Raw genomic sequence first — 17262 nt, 5'->3', positions numbered from 1 at the left:
TTAAAGGCAGGTGTTGGGGATTAAAGGCCCGTGCCACCATGGCTCTCAACTTTGTTCTTTAAGATTTATTTTTAATTATGATTTAGTTTGTTTTTAATTATATGTGAATGTGTATTTCTTAACATTATTAGGACTCAAGGTCCAGGTGCCCCAGCTGTCCTCTGGTCATTGTAAGTAGTATAGGTGTGTTTAGAAGTTGGGGAATTACCTCTGTGTCAAACACAAGGCCCTGGGTTCGATTCCCAGCACACACTCACAAGCAGTGTTCGGTATTTTTAGAAATCTGCAGTTCTTGGGGTTGGAGAGATGGCTCAGTGGTTAAGAGCACTGACTACTTTTCCAGAGGATATGGGTTCAGTTCCCAGCGCCCACATGGCAGCTCATGGCTGTAACTCCAAGATCTGACAACCTCACACAGACAACATTCAGGCAAAACACCAATGCGCATAAAATATTAAAAGGAAGTCTAGACTCGGAATGAGGACTTATGCGTGCCTTTAATTCCAGCACTTGGGAGGCAGAGGCAGGTGGATCTCTGTGAGTTTGAGGCCAGCCTGGTATACAAGAGCTAGTTCCAGGACAGGAACCAAAAAGCTACAGAGAAACCCTGTCTCGAAAATCCAAAAAAAAAAAAAAAAAAAAAATGAGGATTAAGTAAACACACACATATCCCCGGGTCTCTTGAGACTTAGGTTCACTTTGAACTTGCTGTGTAGCCAAGGCTGACCTTAAATCCTGATGCTCCTGCCTCTCCCAAGGGTCTGGAGTATAGGCATGAGCCATTAAGCCCAGTTCAAGCCCTGATTTCCTGACTGCCAGTCTGGACTTCTTCCCACCAGAGCATGTTGTTGCAAAGAAGGGAAGCAGCAGAACTGGAGAAATAGTTCAGAGGTTAAGAGCACAGACTGCTCTTCCAAGAGGTCCTGAGTTCAATTCCCAGCAACCACATGGTGCCTCACAACTATCTGTAATGAGATTGGGTGCCCTCTTCTGGCCTGAAGGCATTCATGCAGGCAGAATACTGTATACATAATAAATCTTTTTTTTTTTTTTTTTTTTTTTGAGACAGGGTTTCTCTGTAGCTTTGGAGCCTATCCTGGAACTAGCTCTTGTAGACCAGGCTGGCCTCAAACTCACAAAGATCCACCTGCTTCTGCTTCTCGAGTGCTGGGATTAAAGGCATGACCACCACCGCCCGGCTAAATAAATCTTAAAAAAAAAAAAAAAAAAAGGAAGCAGTAAAAGCAGGTGCTCTCTTCCCGAGGATTTTAAAGTAGACAATTGGAAGGACAAGCCAGCCAGAAGAGGATGGGCTGTACCAGGCACTTAAGGTGCTTTGATACATTATTTTAAAGGGGCTCACTGTATCCCCAAGCTGGCCTGGTGATCATCCTGTTTGTTTGTGCCTTCTGAGCACTAGAATTACAGACAAGTCTCACCAGGCCTCCCACACATCCCAGTATGGGGAGGGGTTTGAATGAGAATGGCTCCCATAGGCTCATATATTTGAATGTTTGGTTCCCAGATAGAACTGTTTGGGAAGGATCAGGAGGTGTGACCTTGTTGGAAAAGATGTGTCACTGAGGGAAGAATTTAAGGTTTCAAAAGTCCACCATACTTTCTGTTATGTCTCTGCCTTCAACTTGTGAATCAGATGTAAGTTCTTAGCGGCTGCTCCAGCTTCATGTCTGCCTACCTGCTCCCATGCTCCTCCTGGTCATGATGATCGTGGGCTCTTAACCCTCTGGAACCATGAGCCAGAATAAATGTTTTCTTTTATAAGCCGCCTTGGTCATTATGTTGCTTCACGGCAATAGTGAAGTAGCTAAGAGAGTATGCCTTGTTTCCTTTTTCTTCTTGCCACTGGCAGAATACATGAGGTAACCAAAAGATTTGGGATTGCCATCCATCCCCTCAGTGCCCCTGCCATGTTGCTGTCTGTCTGTCAAGTTATTAATATCTCATCTAGTAAGTTTCTTTTACAAAAAAAGACCAATCTAGTAGAGCCTTTGAACTGTTTTAGAGTGTCTTTTTGCTGCAATAAAACACGACCAAAAATGTGTTATTTTGAATATAATTGGGCCTCACAGTCTCATAGGGACTGGGCACTATTATTAGGAGATATTGGAGTAGGTATGGCCTTGTTGGAGGAAGTGTGCCACTGTAGGGGCGGACTTTGAGGTTTCCTATGCTCATAATATTGCCCAGTGTCTCAGTTGACTTCCTCTTGTCTGCAAGATGTAGGACTCTCAGCTACCTCTTCAGTACCATGTCTGCCTGCATCCATGTTCCCTGTCGTGATAATAATGGCCTGAACCTCTGAAACTGAATGAGCCACCCCAATTAAATATTTTCTTTATAAGTTGCCGTGGTCATGATGTCTCTTCACAGCACAATAAGAGCCCTAAGACAGAAGTTGGTACCAGGAGAGGGGTATTACTGTGATAGGCCTTGCCATGCTTTTGTTTGGAGGAATGTGGACTTTGGGAGTCTGGGCTAAGAAAGCAGTGGAATGCTCTAAGTGCTGCTGAGTGGGCCACAGTGTTAGAGCATGGAGCATGGGCAGCGGTGCTGGGTGGGATTTGATGAACTGTGGGGGCCAAGAGGTTTCAGAGAAGACTGCTAGTGTGTAGCCTAGAGACTGGTCTAGTGACATTCTAGTGAAGAAAGTGGCTGCCTTTTGCCCTGTCTGATGAGGCCAAAGGGAAGAATTTTTGATTAATTCCCTTGGTGGAGGAAATCTCAAAACGGCCTAGTATAGACTCAATTGTGTGGTTATTAGTGGTAACTCTAATGAAGATTTATAATGAAAGGGAACAAGAAAATGTAAAATTTGAGGAGAAAAGGAATGGAGTTAAGTGGAATGAAGCTAAATTCTGTGTTCAAGGAGATTAAGAAATGGAATAAGGGAATGATGACCTCGGGGCAAGATCCCACCCAGCTAAATTCCCAACTTGTGAAAAGGAACTAAAGAAAAGCCTAGAGCCAGGTGTGGTGGTAACGCCTTTAATCCCAGCCCTCAGAAGGCAGAGGCTGGCAGACCTGAGTTTAAGACCAGCCTGGCAAGTTTCCGGACAGCCAAGCTTAAGTAGTGACAGCTGGTGAAGATGTAATTGAGTGAGGGGCCATGTTCCAGCCCAAGCAAGCAGCACAACTTGGCAGCTTCAGCCCTGTGGTGCTGGGTTTAGAGTTAAGGGTGGAAGAAAAGGGGTTAAAGCTGCTCAGACCTCGCATGTGTCAGGGTGTCCTTGAATGGAGGCCATTGCATGAAGCTGTGAAGTTGAAGCCTCCATTGCCTTAGAGAACCTAAGATGTTAGAGATGCCAGTCATGGCATCCCAGCCAAGGAGAGCTGCTAACAGGGAGTGGAAGCAGCCCAAGAGAAAAAAGTGTGTTGCAGTCAACAAAGCTGAACTGATTTGGAGATTTGAAGAGTGTTTTGACATCAGATAAGGAGATGCAGAGTTTGAAGTTTGCCCAGCTGGTTTTCAGTCTTGCTTTGGTACAGATTTCCTTGCTATGCTCCCTTCCCTATGTTTTGGAATTTTAATGCATTTTCCTGTGTATATATGTTGGAAGTGTGTGATCTGCTTTTTGATTTTGATTTTTGCAGATGATAACAATTAAGAGATTGTATTTGAACCATGGGCTTTAAAACATTTTTGAGACTGTGATAGACTATAGGGACTTTTGAAGTTGAACTAAATGAATTTTGCATTATGATACTGTTAAAAGTTTATGGGGGCGAGGGAGTGGAATGTGGTAGTTTGGATGTAATTGGCCCCCATAATCTCATAGGGAGGGGCTGGAGAAATGGCTCAGCAGTTAAGTGCATTGCCTGCTCTTCCAAAGGTCCTGAGTTCAATTCCCAGCAACCACATGGTGGCTGACAACCATCTGTAATGAGGTCTGGTGCCCTCTTCAGGCCTGCACACAGACAGAATATTATATACATAATAAATAAATAAAAAAAATCTCATAGGGAGTGGCACTATTAGGAGATGTGACTTTGTTGGAGTGGGCATGGCCTTGTTAGAGGAAGTGTGCCACTGTTTGTGACTTTGAGGTTTCCTATGCTCAGGATATTGCCCAGTGTCTCAGTTGACTTCCTGTTGCCTGTAAGATGTAGGACTCTCAGCCACCTCTCCAGTACCAACTGTGTCTGCCTTCATGCATCCATGCTCCCTGGCATGATGATAATGGACTGAACCTCTCAAACTGTAAGTGAGCCACCCCAGTTAAATGTTTCCTTTATAAGAGTTGCTATACAGGGCTGGAGAGATGGCTCAGTAGTTAAGAGCATTGCCTGCTCTTCCAGAGGTCCTGAGTTCGATTCCCAGCAACCACATGGTGGCTCAAAACCATCTGGTGCCCTCTTCTGGCATGCCGGCAGACATACAAACACAACGCTATACATAATAAATAAAACTTAATATCTGTGTATTTATTATGTATGCAATATTCTGTCTGTGTGTGTGCCTGCAGGCCAGAAGAGGGCACCAGACCCCATTACAGATGGTTGTGAGCCACCATGTGGTTGCGGGAATTGAACTCAGGACCTTTGGAAGAGCAGGCCATGCTCTTAACCTCTGAGCCATCTCTCCAGCCCTAATAAATAAATCTTCAAAAAAAAAAAATAAGAGTTGCCATGATCATGTTGTCTCTTCACAGCAATAAAAACCCTAACTAAGACAAAAAGCAACTCAGGAAGAAGAGGGCTTATTTTGTTAAACTTCTACATCATGTTCATTCTCAAAGGAATTCAGAGCAGGAACTCAAACTGGAGGAACCTTCAGACAGACCTGATGCAGAGGCCATGGAGGGATGCTCTGGCTTGCTCCTCATGACTTGCTCAGCCTGCTTTCTTATATAACCCAGGACCACCATCCCAGGGACGGCTCCACCCACAATAGGTCTGGGTCCTCCAGCATTAATTCTACCTACTGCCCAATTATATGGAAACATTTTCTCAGTTAAGGCTTTCTTCTCTTTGATAATAGGTTTTTTTGAGACAGGGTTTCTCTGTAGCTTTGGAGCCCGTCCTGGAACTCACTCTGTAGACCAGGCTGGTCTCGAACTCATAGAGATCCGCCCTGCCTCTGCCTCCCGAGTGCTGGGATTAAAGGTGTGCACCACCACTGCCTGGTGATAATAGTTTTTATCAAGTAGACATAAAACTAGCCAGCACACACCCCGAGTCTGAAACCTTTCGGTAACAACTAAAGGCGAGGGTGATTGCCTTTAGGTCATTATGTCAGAGGTTTCCATCCATAGTCAGCTGTCTCTGCTGTGGGGCCTGTGGTGAGTCCTCAACATCCAGGACCAGTCACATCATGGTGGGCAGGGACAAGATAGCACCTTCAAAGGCATGCCTCTGTTGTTTTACTCTTTTGGGGCGCCCGCCACCCAACTCCCAAATATATGAAGTGGGGGCTTATTATTATAAATGCCCGGCCTTAGCTTGTCTTGTTTCTAACCATCCCATCTACCTTTTGCCTCTGGGCTTTTTCCTTTTCTTCTCTACATCTTACCCCCATTCTTACTCCGGGGCTGGCCTCCAGCATCCTCTCTCTTGCTGCCCCTTCTTTGATCTCTCCTCCCAGACTTCTCCTCTTTATTCTGCCTGCCAGCCCCGCCCATCCTTTCTCCTGACTCGCTATTGGCCATTCAGCTCTTTATTAGACCATCAGGTGTTTTAGACAAGCAAAGAATCACAGCTTCATGGAGTTAAACAAATGCAACAATAAAAAGGAAATACATCTTTGCATCATTAAAACAAATGTTCTACAGCATAAACAAATGCAACACATCTTAAAGAAATATACTACAACGTACCTCCAGTGACCTTTCAGGAAGGTACCATCTAGTAGCCACTCAGCTATTAATCCACTGATGAATTTAACATCTCATAATCCAATCCCTTCTCAATTGTACCACCAGCTGGGGACCAAGCCTTCTACACAAACCATTTGGGAAGACACTTCTTGTCCATTTTATAGCAAAAGGCTATTATCTTCCATGTAGAGGGAAGAAAGTGAGGGTAAGAGAGACAGAGGTAGGATAGGGAGCTGTGGTGAGTGGAATGAAAATGGTCTCCATAACCTCATAGATTGGGTTGTTTAGTCAAGAGGAGGCAGGACTGTTTGAGGATTAGATGGATTAGGAGGTGTGTCCTTGGAGGAAGTGTATCACTAGGGTGGGCTTTGCCTGGCCCAGTGTCTCTCTTTGCCTCTCTGCCTCACTGCTTGTGGATCAAGATGTAGCTCTCAGCTACTGCTCCAGTGCCATGCTCTCCACCATGCTGATAACAAACTGAACCTCTGAAGCTGTAAGCAAGCCCCCAATGAATGCTTTCTCTCGTGATGATCGCTTGGCCATGCCGTCTCTTCACAGCAACAGAACAGCCCCTAAGACAGTAGCCAAGTGCATCTTAAGTCCAGAGCCACATGGAACTCAGCTGCCTTTCAGAGTGTTCTTAAATACAATGTCAATCATTGCTCTAAGAACTCTGAGTTCAAGGCCAGCCAGGGCTACAGAGTAAGTAAGACCTCTCAAAAATTAAATAAGCAAATCCCAGCACTCGGGAGGCAGAGGCAGGAGGATCTCTGTGAGTTCGAGACCAGCCTGGTCTACAAGAGCTAGTTCCAGGACAGGCTCCAAAACCACAGAGAAACCCTGTCTCGAAAAACAACAACAACAAAAAAAAAAACAAAAAAAAAATTAAATAAGCAAATCTGAGTTATAGCTCTGGTTCTGGGAAAGGGACCTAGCATTCCAAGCTCTCTAAAAAAGTTAATCCAGCTCAGTCTGTCAATAACCTGGCCGAGAGATCTGCCTCAGGAAAGCTGACTCACCTTTAATGGTGCTTAAGAGCTGGGAGAACAAATTACCCTTTCCACATCCTTCCAGAAGCCCCACCCTCTGCTGTTCACTCCCTGTGGGTGGGCTAAACCTACTCACTTTTCCTGAATTATCAGGCACGCGTGGCTTTTCTTTTTAATTTTCTTTTGGATACTGACTAGCCTGGGTATGCTTTCCTCGCTGGGCTTTCTCACTTTCTCTGATGCTGTTCCCTTCCCTCTTCCATGATGTGGCCCCTTACAGACCTTATGGCTTTCTCTCTCCCTCTGTTCGCTCTTCCTCCTCTGGAAGCTGCCAATGTTTACAACTTGTCTGCCCTGAGGTTTTCCTTTTGTTATTATTATTTATTTTGATCTCTAACAAAATCATCCTTGAACTTCCATCTTCAACTATTCTTAAATTCTTTGATTGATGAGACTAAGTACTCAAAAGAGGTCCCAACGTACCCAGTAACCTATGGCTTCCCAGGTGGAGGTCCCCAGATTTACAAGAGCACCAACTGAAATATTCCTTATTGGATGGAGCTAATGATGTTTAGAAGAGTTAGCAGGATTCTAGAAGGTCACAGTCTTATGAGCCCCATCCCCAAGGTTACTCTTCGAGACTCAGTGGAGCTGCCAGCTGGTTAGGCAGGAAGCTCAGGGATGTGGCTTCCTTGTGTTGTCATCAGTGTTGGGGTGGGCATTTTGGAGATGTAGCTCCCTTTGAGTTCCCATGCTCACTGCTTCACCAAGCTAGATTGGATAGAATTATCCCTTTGGTTTAATGTTGCTAACCTGTCTGGGGTGAATAGAGTTGGTTCATATTTTCCCAGAGAGTCACATAAGACAGTTGGCACCTGAACAGGGACTGAACTGACACACTCGGAGGAGTCGGAGAGCCCCTGTGATGGCAACGGAGGCTGAGCCCTCTTTAACCGCGAAGCATCTGTGGGAGCAATTCCGGTTAAGACAACCTTTCCCATTTGGTATGTCATGTGTGTCTCCAGCTGTGAGCAATAAGACATGCCACCAAGGCTGAGCCATCTGAGAGTAGAGTGTCCTGGGGTGGGGGTGTCCAAGCATAGTTATTTCCTCCCAATGGTGTTGCGGGAGGTCCTCCCACTCCTCCAGCCTATCACCGCTGAGGTACCAGCCCATTGGGGCGTGGTTTCTCTCCCTTTAAAAAAGCGGCCACTTCCCTCTCCTCTCTCTCTTCACTTCCTGCTCCTCCGGCGACTAGACTCCTTTCCTGGTTGCGTAGAGGGCTGTTGCCTGGGACAGTGATCTGTAAGTTTTTTCCCCTTTAAATAAATACCACCCTAATAATCATAACCCCGAATTGGTGTGACATTGTTTGTGACTTACGCCTTCACAATGGTATGGGATAGCATGCCTCCTTTGATGAAGAGGTCTGTCATGTTAGTATAGGGCAGAATCTCTGAACAGCTGATGGACCAGAGAATACATTGCAATACCTGAAAGCACCGTGTATGGGTTGGGATCATAAGTAGGCTACGGTGGCAGTTCTGTGCGGTATGTCCTATGGGGGACAGAACAGCAGAGGTTCAGCTACCTGCCGAGAGAGAACTTGGCTGCATAAGAGAGAATTCTTTTTTTTTTTTTTTAATATTTATTTATTTATTATGCATACAATATTCTGTCTGTGTGCAGGCCAGAAGAGGGCACCAGATCTCATTACAGATGGTTGTCAGCCACCATGTGGTTGCTGGGAATTGAACTCAGGACCTTTGGAAGAGCAGGCAATGCTCTTAACCACTGAGCCATCTCTCCAGCCCCATAAGAGAGAATTCTAATGGGAAAAAGACATGCAGATGTGATGTGATAATTTGAGTAAGAATGGCCCCATGGTCATATATATTTGAATGCTTAGTTATCAGGGAGTGAAACTATTTGAAAGGATTACAAGGATTAAGAGCTGTGGCTTTGTGGATGGAAGTGTGTCAGTAGAGGTGGGCTTGGAGGTTTCATAGCCCGCACGAGGCCCAGACTCTCTCTGCCTACGGGTCAGGATGTAGCTCTCATCTACTGCTCTGGTCCATGCTAATAATGGACTAATTGTCTGAGGCTATAAGCAAGCCCCCATGAATGCTTTCCCTTGTAGTAGTTGTTTAGGTCATGGTGTCTCTTCCTAGCAATAGAACAGACATGATGAGCAGGGTTAGACATGTGATGAGCAGCGTTAGACATGTGATGAGCAGGGTTAGACATGTGATGAGCAGCGTTAGACATGTGATGAGCAGTGTTAGAGATGTGATGAGCTGTGTAAGACGTGATGAGCTTTGTTAGATGTGATGAGCAGTGTTAGACGTGATGAGCTTCATTAGCCACTGATTTGGCAGGAAAAGTGGTAAGAGGTGAAGCGGACAGGATTTAAGGGAAAGAGCACAAATTATCCCTTGTTGGGATTCAAAGCTTCCACAAAAGGGAAAACTCAGACAACATAGATGGAGAGAGTGAGGTAGAAATGCTAGAAGGTACCCTCAGGGCCAACCATTAGTGTTGTGCAACCTGTGATTCAGCATTTAAGTGACCTGACGATTGGCCCAGTGTAGAAAACTCTGAATCAGGGCATCTTCTCTCTTTGAACTTCATCAGCTGGAGAAGCTTTTAAAACAAGAAATGAAAGAGCCTCTCGCAGCCTGGCTCATGAGGGCTGTAGGACTTGGGGAAGATGGGATTAATTTGATTATTGTGGAATAGGGGAAATAAATAAGTACCCATTCCTTCTTGAGTCAAAGGTTGCGTAGCCTAAAGCACCTCAAGGAAGATCAGCCCCAGGTGGACTGGCTGTGAACCCTAGGATGCTAGGTCACCACCAGGGAGGTCCCATGAATGTCGCGGGTTGAAAGATAGCAGAGGAGGGACAGACATTACTAAGACTACTAGACACTTGATGTCCAGTTCACTTAGTCTGGCAAGACTGTGCTCACAGGAGAGTGAAGTTTATCCAGCAGAGACCGCAATATGGAGCTGTAGCGGCTGTGCTGAGCTGGGGGTGTGGGGTAGGGAGTGGGGGGGATAGAGGGGTGAGGGTGGGATGGGGCATGATCTTTACGGCTAGGAGAGGCTCAAGTGGGGCGGAATGATTCAGACCAGCCTATAAATTGGATTCCTAAAGTACAAAAGCAATCAAGAGGGAATGAGAGAATGGCAAAGCACACCCAGGGTCAGTTTTGGTAAATCAAAGGAGATAGGGAACATTTGAGTGAGGCTAGAGTTCCTAGGAAGGAAATTGGTAGAAAGGAAAATGCTAGGTTTGTGAGTTTGTTTTTTATATTTGTTTTGAAAGCTTTAGATGATGGAGTCGTACAGGGGAAACTCATTACCTTTGTCTAGGGCTGATCCCTTATTTCCCTTAAGTATGCTGTGTGCATTTGTCCCATGCAAGAAAGTATGCTGGGAATAGAGATTGTTTGCCCAGTCACTGCCCTTTCTGCGGGCAGATGTGACTGATTTTCAAGACAGGGTCTCACTGTATATATAGCCCTGGCTGGCCAGAACTCGCAGAGTCCTACCTGCCTCCCTCCCCAGTGATAGGATTAAAGGCACACACACCAAGCCCAGTGTCCTGATCCCTCTTGCCCTGAACTAGGCTCAGCAATGCAAGACAGCCCCCACCAAGCCCAGGGATAGGGGTGGAGAGATAAACATTGGCCCCACAACAGCTCATCGGGATGAAGAGTGGGATCATTTGTGGAGAATGACATCAGATTACAGAGAACTGAATAGGTAGCGACAGCCATTCCTGCCACTTCCTGCCACTGCTCTCTTGATGAAATGATTGATACAAAGGCGGAAGAGATGGCTAAGTGGTGGATGAGAGAGAGCACTGCCTGCTCTTCCCGAGGACCCAGGTCCAACTCCCAGCACCCACACTGCAGCTCACTACAGGCGTGTACAGATTCATGGGTTCTTTCACCTTCTTTTGGCCTCAGACATGGCACAGACATGGTGCAGAAACACACATACAGGCAAAACACCTACATACATAAAGATAAATAGATATTTTAAAAAAGAAATAATTGATAGAAATGATGGGTTTTTCTTACTGCCTTGGGCCTTGCTAGTGTTTCATTTTTAGTATCCCATTTGCTGCCAAAGACGAGTTATCATTTGCCTGGAACAGATGGTCGTGAGCTTTCAGAGCCCCTGCTCACCCTCTGTAAAAAGAGTTCAGTACACAGTGCTCACCCTGAGTCTCTCACAGATCCGGGAGACCGTCTGCAAGAACATTGTCAGCAGACATGGAAGAACATGAACGCAGGCACGCTGCATGGCTTGGAAAGACTCTTCCAGAAGCCATAGCATTGTTGAGTGAAAGTCCCGATCAGTGTCTGGACAGGGAGTCCTGTGATGCCCCCAAAGTCATAAAAGCTATTGTCATTTGTGCTGGGTAGTCTTATGTCCACTTAACACAAGCTAAAGTCATCAGAGAGAAACCTCAGTTGAGAGAATGCCTCCATAAGATCGGGCTCTTTGGCGTGTTCTTAATTAGTGATTGATGGGGGATTGTTTACACTGTGAAGATGGGTCATTGCAACTGGTTTAATAAAAAACTGAATGGCCATAGGCAGGAGAGGTTAGGTGAGACTTCCAGGCAGAGAGAGGAACTCAGAGATTAGAATCTAGGCACACCAGAGATGCCAGAAAGACACTAAAGAAGTCAGACGTATGGTACAGAGAGGTAACTAGCCATGTAACAGAACATAGATTAATAACAACAGGTTAATTTAAGTTGTAAGAGCTAGTTGGGGGACATCTATGGTTGTTGCATGGAGAAACCCTGTCTCAAAAAAAAAAAAAAAAAAAAAAAAGCTAGCCGGGCGATGGTGGCGCACGCCTTTAATCCCAGTACTCGGGAGGCAGAGGTAGGCGGATCTCTGTGAGTTCGAGACCAGCCTGGTCTACAGAGCTAGTTCCAGGACAGGCTCCAAAGCCACAGAGAAACCCTGTCTCGAAAAACCAAAAAAAAAAAAAAAAAGCTAGTTGGGAAAAAGCCTAACCTAAGGTCGAGCTTTCATAATTAATAAATCTCTGTGTCATTATCTGTGTGCTATGACCCCAGAGAAATGCCCAGCCCCATTTGTGGATGGTGTCATCCCTGTGCTGGTAATACTGGGTTCTATAAGAAAGCAGACTGAGCAAGCTAGAGCAATCCAGTAGACAGCACTCCTCCATGACCTCTGCATCAGCTCCTGCCTCCAGGTTCCTTCCCTGCTTGAGTTCCTGCCCTGACTTCCTTCAATAATGAACAGCAATATGGGAGTGCAAGCCAAATAAACCCTTTCCTCCCCAACTTACTTTTGGTCATGGTGTTTCATTGCAGCAATAGAAACCCTAACTAACACACCACCACTACCGTTGGTGCATGCCGGAGTTAGACGGCAAGACTGTTGCTAATCTGGACAGTGGTGGTACACGCCTTTGATCCAAGCACTCTGGGAGGGAGAGGCAGGTGGATCTCTGTGAGTCTGAGCCATTGAGAAATTAGCAAATGGGATTTACAATCCTCAGGAAATAAAACCCACAAGATCCAGGAAGCTCAAGTCATGAGACTCATAAGACTAAGGCTATATGAACAGTTAATAATTGCTGGGCAGAGGAGGCTCTTCAGGGGAGCTGCCTGCTGGTTGGCAGATGCTCTGAGGATACAGCTTTTGTGAGTCATCGTTCATCCTGGGATAGGGTGGGATACAACCGCCTTTGAGTTACCCACAGTAACCCCAATAAACGCAGTCAATAATCTCGGGTCACTAAGACAAACTTGAGTGGAGTGGTTCTACTCAAGTGTCTGCCGTCCATTCTGTCTGGGGAGAATAGATGTTGGTCCATGTCTCCCAGGAAAAGGCACACAACATCTGGTCGAGTGGAAATGGCTGTGGCTCCAGGCCAGAGCTGCAGGAGCTCCCTGTGCTGTTACTACAGGTACTGGTACTACTGATACTACTGAGTACTCGGCAGGTACCAGGTCCTGCACATGCGGTCTGAGCTGCAACCACAGAGGGAAGTTCTGGATACTCCTAATGTTGCCCTGTCACTTGAGGCCAGGCAGGCAGGCAGCAGGTGGTGCTAGTCACTCACTACCTTCTCTCTGGGCCACTGACATCTAGGGATTTAGCTAAACCTGTTGTTAAAGACCTATTTATAGCCCCCAACTATATACTCCCACTTGGGATAATGAGACCCTAAAGTTGACTCCCCGCGGTGTAAAATGAAGGCTTCCTCTTGTTTGTCCTGAATCTGTCGACCTTGGAGGCAGGTGGGGTTGTTCGGGAAAGGCCTTAGGATCAGAACACTTGGGCTGAAGTTGAACAGGTTTTGTGTGTGAGGGCAACTCCTGAAGGCCGCAGGTGGCATGGACACAAACATTTCACCTGATGCTAAGAGGATAGGGGAGAGGCAAGACCTGAATTTTTGTCTCTTGCCTATGGTATCCTCAACAGTTAGTGAAGTCTGTAGGCTCAGGAGACACTAGACATCTGTTTACATGAATGAACTAATAATAATAATAATAAGTAACACACATACTTGAGACACCGTCTCCTTATGCAGCCCTGGCCGGCCCTATAACTCTGTACATCAGACTAGCCTGGAACTGGGATTTCTCTGTAGTGGATCTTACTATAAATAAGTGGAGCCTCTAAGTTCCTTTGGTGCCCTGTACATGCCTCTGTCTGTCATAGTTTGTGTCATACTGTGACGCTGCCAGCGACCCCCCAGTGTCTCCAGCAGACTCAGACCTGGGTCTGCCTTGTTTCTCTGTGCCCTGGAAACTTTTTTCTTTTTTGAAAAAGGCTCCCGTGTAGCAAAGACTGGCCCTCTGCTCCTTGTTTAGCCAAGGATGACCTTGAACTTCTGATCCTGATCCTCTTGCTGTGCCTCGATGCCTGATTTTTTTTTTTTCGAGACAGGGTTTCTCCGCAGCTTTTGGTTCCTGTCCTGGAACTAGCTCTTGTAGACCAGGCTGGCCTCGAACTCACAGAGATCCGCCTGCCTCTGCCTCCCGAGTGCTGGGATTAAAGGCGTGCGCCACCACCGCCGGGCCTCAATGCCTGATTTTATGTGGCGCTAGGGATTGATTGAACCCAGGCCTCATGTGCTCTAGGCCAGCACTCTGAGCTGCGGTCTCAGCTTAGAAACTGTTGTGTGAATTGGCTCTCAGTAGGATGACTTGACACAAAGAACTCCAATGAAGTCACATCAAACCAAGGGCTCAAGGAGCCCGGCAGCTACGTTTACACACAGCCTGCCCTGGGACAGCCCTCGCTCCCTGGGAGCCTGTGCATCCTCATCTCTGCATGGGAACAGCACACACAGCCCTGTGGAGTGGAGGGCAGGCATGTGGCAGCTAAAACCTAAGCCACAGGCTCTGGACCAGACTGTGGTTGAGCCAGGCTCTACCCTGCAGGTGTGGGGTGGGAGGTCTTGGTTGTCTCCTCTGCTCCTCACCTCTACCCTTGGGATGCCATGTGTCACACGGCATCTGCAAAGATTAAATGATACAACATATGGGGGCCAGCGTCTACTCGATGAATACACTGAGTGTCATTACATAGTTGAACAGGGAAGCCTGGACCGCATCTGTCTTTGCAGTAGCTTTTATTGCAGACACTGGCATAATGTACCCGACCCATCATCACTGAGTCCCCAAACAAACGCTAAGTTAGTGACGTGATGACACTATTTTACCTAGATGCTCAGGGCTTTGGGATCATCCCCTCTGCCCCAGACACTACGGAGGATGGGATGTGTGCCCTACAACATCAGCCCAATCAGGCAGCATCACACCTTGGAAGCGAAGGTGGGGACCTCTGGACTTGTGATGTTATGCATAGTGGGGTTTGGAGTGCCCGTTGTGAAATATTATTTTAACTATGTAAACACGTGTTACATTTGTTTGTGTTGCGGAATATTGCTTTAGCTGTGGAAAGGTGTGCCACATTTGTTTCTGCTGCATTTTTTTCACGAAGGGAAGATGTATTACATTTGTTTCAGACTTGCCTATTTAAGGCCTCTGGTCTAATAAAAAGCTGAATAGCCAATAGCTAGGCAGGAGAGGGCTAGGCGGGACTGGTGAGCAGAGAGAATCAATAGGAGGAGGAATCTAGAGAAGGGGAAGAAAAGAACGGGGGAAAAAGAGAGGAACACACCTGGGGCTGGAAGGCCAGTCAGCTAGCCAGACAATGGAGGAATCAGGAAAGTCAGACAGACAGACAGACAGGTAAAAAACCCCAAGGCAAAATGTAAATAAAGAGAAAACAGATTAAAACAAGAGCTAAGATAAGGCCGATCATTCATATCTAATAATAAGTCTCTGTGTCAGGATTTGGGAGCTGGTTGGTGGCCCCGAAAGAAAAAGCCTTCTCCAGCCCACTGTGTGTCAGATGCTGAACACCCTGTTTTGCTTTTCATCCTCGAAGTAGCCTCTAAGGTACAGAGCGCTGCCTGTTTTAAAGATGATGAATGAAGAGTTCTGGGGTGGGGCAAACTCACCCAAGGCTGTGCAGAAGTGGAGAGTGCATCTGGATTTGTGGTCTGCACCCATACCTCCAACTCCTGGGTCCCCCGTACGAGCTGCCTCCAGAGACCAGCTATGATATAATATTGATTGTCAACCTGACACGATCCTGAATCAGCCAGGAGACAAGACCTTGTGAGGACTGTCTGACTAGGTTAGCCTCTGGGTGTGCCTCTGAGGGATTATCCTGGTTAGGTAGACAGCACCATTCCCTGGGCAGTGGGACTTGAACTTCATACAAAGGAGGAAGCTGGCTGAACAAAAGCATCCATTGAGTTCTGGACTGTGGCTGCAACGTGACCAATAGCTCCGAGCTTCTGCTGCCTTGCCACCCCCCTTCCCAAGTGATTGACTGTATCTCAAACTGTGAGCCATAATAAAACTCTTAAGTTGCTTTTCTGGGAGTATTTTATCACTGCAGTAGAAAAGCTAATATGCCAGGGGGTGGAAGATAAGGCCAAGCTTGGTGTGAGCGGCAGCTTGGCATGGGGCCTTTGACAGCTATGCTCAGGCAGGCTTGGGAACAAATGGCACTACCTTGGAGCCTGGGAAGATGATCACAAAGACAAGATAGGGCCAGGAGCTGCAGCAAGGCACCAAGAAAGTGCTGAGCCCCATTCCCACATCCTTGGGATCTGCCTTCAACAAAAAGCTCCCTGCTTGCTTGTTCTGTGACCTTGACTGGGTCAACCACCTCAGTTCTGTGTCCTCACTTGTCACACGCAGGGTCATCACTCCTGCTGGGTTGTCATGGTATTACACGAGACTATGCGCAGAGACAGAACTGGGTCAAGTCCAGGCCAGACTCCAGTGCTAATTAGTTATATGACCTAAGACGCGTCTCCTCTCTGAACCTTCCTTTCCCCACTCAGATATCAGGGCCAGTGCCTGTCTCACCAGCACTCTGAATAGGATATGGCTGCTAAAGTACATTTGCCCGGGTTCAAGGCAGGCCCGGTCACCTTGATTTGCTTACTTTCTCTGTGCCTGTTCCCTGTAAAGTAGGAGTCAACATAAATCCATCCGCATGGAGCTGTGACATTAGGTAATATAATCAAGAGAAAGAATGTTGATTGGGGCTGGGGTGATGGCTCAGTGGTTAAGAGCACTGGCTGCTCTTCTAAAGGATGTGGGTTCGATTCCCAGCGCCCACCTGGCAGCTTTACCTCCATCTCTAAATCCATTTCCAGGGGATCTGATCCTTCTTCTGGCCTTAGTGGGCCCCAGGTACCCACATGGTACACAGCCATGCATACAGGTAAAATAATCACACACACAGGATTTTTTTTAAAGTTAAATAAATAAAAAGAATGTAGCCTATAGCCCTCTGCAGCCGAGCAGTCATTAGCCCCAGGTCTGGCACCACACAGGGACTAATCCTGGCTGCACGCTGGGTACCACTTTCAACAGTTTACACTCTGACTCTCGGCCTCAAAGCCGGCCTCTGAGCTGGGTGATAGACTGTCTCTATTTTGTTCCCGAAATTGAGTCACCCAGAGGTCCAGAGCTTTGCCAGAGGTCATAGAGTGATTAGTGGACAGTCTGAGTCGAGCAGACTCCTAGCCACCCTAATAAGGGATCCAGAAATGGGAGCCATTAGAATATCTGTGTTACGTTTTTGGAACCAGGAGAGAAGGCAATTATTCACGTCTCAGCGGAGTAGGGCTTAAATGAGCCCCAGAGGCAGTTCTCAGGGAGGGAGGGATACCAGCTGCTCACTTCCTGTGCCTTACAGCAGGGGGAGCTCGCTGACTCTGCCTGGGTCTGGTCGGCAGGACTGGAGATCTGGTATAGGCTACTTCCAGCCGCAGTCTTATGAGTCCGTGGAAGCGCCAGCAGAGTGGGTAGCTAGTGTAAAATCCGGTGATACAGTCTTGGCTAT

At 46.8% G+C, this 17262-nt stretch overlaps 1 protein-coding gene across 1 annotated transcript in view; it reads left to right on the top strand.

Moving 5' to 3' along the window:
• Mmp9 (matrix metallopeptidase 9) overlaps positions 1–17262 on the top strand; it is a 48738-nt gene that overhangs the window by 1360 nt on the left and 30116 nt on the right. The window lies entirely within an intron of this gene.

This window comes from Microtus oregoni, unplaced genomic scaffold (assembly GCF_018167655.1).
Source record: "Microtus oregoni isolate MIOR12 unplaced genomic scaffold, Mior012 000020F_ref0000438, whole genome shotgun sequence".
NCBI classification, from domain to species: domain Eukaryota; kingdom Metazoa; phylum Chordata; class Mammalia; order Rodentia; family Cricetidae; genus Microtus; species Microtus oregoni.
Note: the sequence above shows the minus strand (reverse complement) of the source record. Positions and strands in the feature narration are given on the sequence as shown.